At 45.3% G+C, this 2,500-nt stretch overlaps 3 non-coding genes and 4 pseudogenes across 3 annotated transcripts; all 7 read left to right on the top strand.

Moving 5' to 3' along the window:
- LOC138546523 (5S ribosomal RNA) overlaps positions 1 to 89 on the top strand; it is a 109-nt pseudogene extending 20 nt beyond the window's left edge.
- A 453-nt stretch (positions 90 to 542) lies between these two features.
- LOC138537699 (5S ribosomal RNA) lies at positions 543 to 661 on the top strand. The gene has a single exon (XR_011285827.1). It is a non-coding gene; the product is annotated as a 5S ribosomal RNA (ribosomal RNA).
- A 106-nt stretch (positions 662 to 767) lies between these two features.
- LOC138543695 (5S ribosomal RNA) lies at positions 768 to 886 on the top strand. Its single transcript, XR_011290632.1, has one exon. It is a non-coding gene; the product is annotated as a 5S ribosomal RNA (ribosomal RNA).
- Positions 887 to 992: 106 nt separating this feature from the next.
- Positions 993 to 1,101, top strand: LOC138542655 (5S ribosomal RNA; annotated as a pseudogene).
- A 105-nt stretch (positions 1,102 to 1,206) lies between these two features.
- On the top strand, positions 1,207 to 1,315 carry LOC138544767 (5S ribosomal RNA; annotated as a pseudogene).
- Positions 1,316 to 1,769: 454 nt separating this feature from the next.
- LOC138549176 (5S ribosomal RNA) lies at positions 1,770 to 1,888 on the top strand. The gene has a single exon (XR_011292961.1). It is a non-coding gene; the product is annotated as a 5S ribosomal RNA (ribosomal RNA).
- A 106-nt stretch (positions 1,889 to 1,994) lies between these two features.
- LOC138546736 (5S ribosomal RNA) lies at positions 1,995 to 2,103 on the top strand (annotated as a pseudogene).
- The last annotated feature ends 397 nt before the right edge of the window (positions 2,104 to 2,500 follow it).

Below are 2,500 nucleotides of genomic sequence, written 5' to 3' on the forward strand. Positions count from 1 at the left end.
GAATGTGCCCGATCTCGGAAGCTAAGCAGGGTCAGGCCTAGTTAGTACCTGGATGGGAGACTGCCTGGGAATACCAGGTGCTGTAGGCTTTTTTGTGCTCCATGATTAGTAATTGCGCAACTTCTCAATTATTTTTCAAATTTGGTATGTTTCCAAAATAATTGTATCCCGTTTTATAGCGGAAATGTTGGACAACATCATGAGGGCTGGAGCTACCTTTTTACATAGAATTAGCATACAGGTAGTGTGTTCATGGGTAATAAATCGACTTTCACATGTAATGCAGTACAGAGAATATTGAGTCCTTCAAGAGGCATGAAAGAAAACCATTATTGTGTTGATTGTTCTCTCCACCTCCCTGCAACAGACACAGGATGGATGAATTAAAGTTATCCTACCAGACATAGGAGTCCTGAATGGGCCCACCAGTCTTATATATCTCGCCTGATCGAGCGATGAGCGTGGTATCATGTTGCAAGTGGCTGTATGGCTTAGCTTACTAAATGCAAATGCATAAGAGTAATATTCTTAGCATTCCTAGAGCCTACGGCCACACCACACTGAATGCACCCGATCTCGTCTGATCTCGGAAGTTAAGCAGTGTCAGGCCTAGTTAGTACCTGGATGGGAGACCACCTGGGAATACCAGGTGCTGTAGGATTTTTTGTGCTCCAAGTTCAGGAAGTGAGCCCTTTCTCAATTGCCTTTTAAAACTGCAAGGTCTAGCCGACTAGATGCTTAAAAGTACAACACTCACTAGGCCCAGAGCCTACGGCCACACCACACTGAATGCGCCTGATCTCGTCTGATCTCAGAAGCTAAGCAGTGTCGGGCCTAGTTAGTACCTGGATGGGAGACCGCCTGGGAATACCAGGTGCTGTAGGCTTTTTTGTACTCCAAGTTCAGGAAGTGAGCCATTTCTCAATTGCCTTTCAAAACTGCAAGGTCTAGCCGACTAGATGCTTAAAAGTACAAAACTCACTAGGCCCAGAGCCTACGGCCACACCACACTGAATGCGCCCGATCTCGGAAGCTAAGCAGTGTCGGGCCTAGTTAGTACCTGGATGGGAGACCACCTGGGAATACCAGGTGCTGTAGGCTTTTTTGTGCTCCAAGTTCAGGAAGTGAGCCATTTCACAATTGCCTTTCAAAACTGCAAGGTCTAGCCGACTAGATGCTTAAAAGTACAAACTCACTAGGCCCAGAGCTTACGGCCACACCACACTGAATGCACCCGATCTCGGAAGCTAAGCAGGGTCGGGCCTACTTAGTACCTGGATGGGAGACTGCCTGGGAATACCAGGTGCTGTAGGCTTTTTTTGTGCTCCATGATTAGTTATTGCGCAACTTCTCAATTATTTTTCAAATTTGGTATGTTTCCAAAATAATTGTATCCCGTTTTATAGCGGAAATGTTGGACAACATCATGAGGGCTGGAGCTACCTTTTTACATAGAATTAGCATACAGGTAGTGTGTTCATGGGTAATAAATCGACTTTCACATGTAATGCAGTACAGAGAATATTGAGTCCTTCAAGAGGCATGAAAGAAAACCATTATTGTGTTGATTGTTCTCTCCACCTCCCTGCAACAGACACAGGATGGATGAATTAAAGTTATCCTACCAGACATAGGAGTCCTGAATGGGCCCACCAGTCTTATATATCTCGCCTGATCGAGCGATGAGCGTGGTATCATGTTGCAAGTGGCTGCATGGCTTAGCTTACTAAATGCAAATGCATAAGAGTAATATTCTTAGCATTCCTAGAGCCTACGGCCACACCACACTGAATGCACCCGATCTCGTCTGATCTCGGAAGTTAAGCAGTGTCAGGCCTAGTTAGTACCTGGATGGGAGACCGCCTGGGAATACCAGGTGCTGTAGGCTTTTTTGTGCTCCAAGTTCAGGAAGTGAGCCATTTCACAATTGCCTTTCAAAACTGCAAGGTCTAGCCGACTAGATGCTTAAAAGTACAAAACTCACTAGGCCCAGAGCCTACGGCCACACCACACTGAATGTGCCCAATCTCGGAAGCTAAGCAGGGTCGGGCCTAGTTAGTACCTGGATGGGAGACTGCCTGGGAATACCAGGTGCTGTAGGCTTTTTTGTGCTCCATGATTAGTAATTGCGCAACTTCTCAATTATTTTTCAAATTTGGTATGTTTCCAAAATAATTGTATCCCGTTTTATAGCGGAAATGTTGGACAACATCATGAGGGCTGGAGCTACCTTTTTACATAGAATTAGCATACAGGTAGTGTGTTCATGGGTAATAAATCGACTTTCACATGTAATGCAGTACAGAGAATATTGAGTCCTTCAAGAGGCATGAAAGAAAACCATTATTGTGTTGATTGTTCTCTCCACCTCCCTGCAACAGACACAGGATGGATGAATTAAAGTTATCCTACCAGACATAGGAGTCCTGAATGGGCCCACCAGTCTTATATATCTCGCCTGATCGAGCGATGAGCGTGGTATCATGTTGCAAGTGGCTGC

This window comes from Ambystoma mexicanum, unplaced genomic scaffold, assembly GCF_040938575.1.
Source record: "Ambystoma mexicanum isolate Mex_15411 unplaced genomic scaffold, UKY_AmexF1_1 Mex_scaf10, whole genome shotgun sequence".
Lineage (NCBI taxonomy): Eukaryota > Metazoa > Chordata > Amphibia > Caudata > Ambystomatidae > Ambystoma > Ambystoma mexicanum.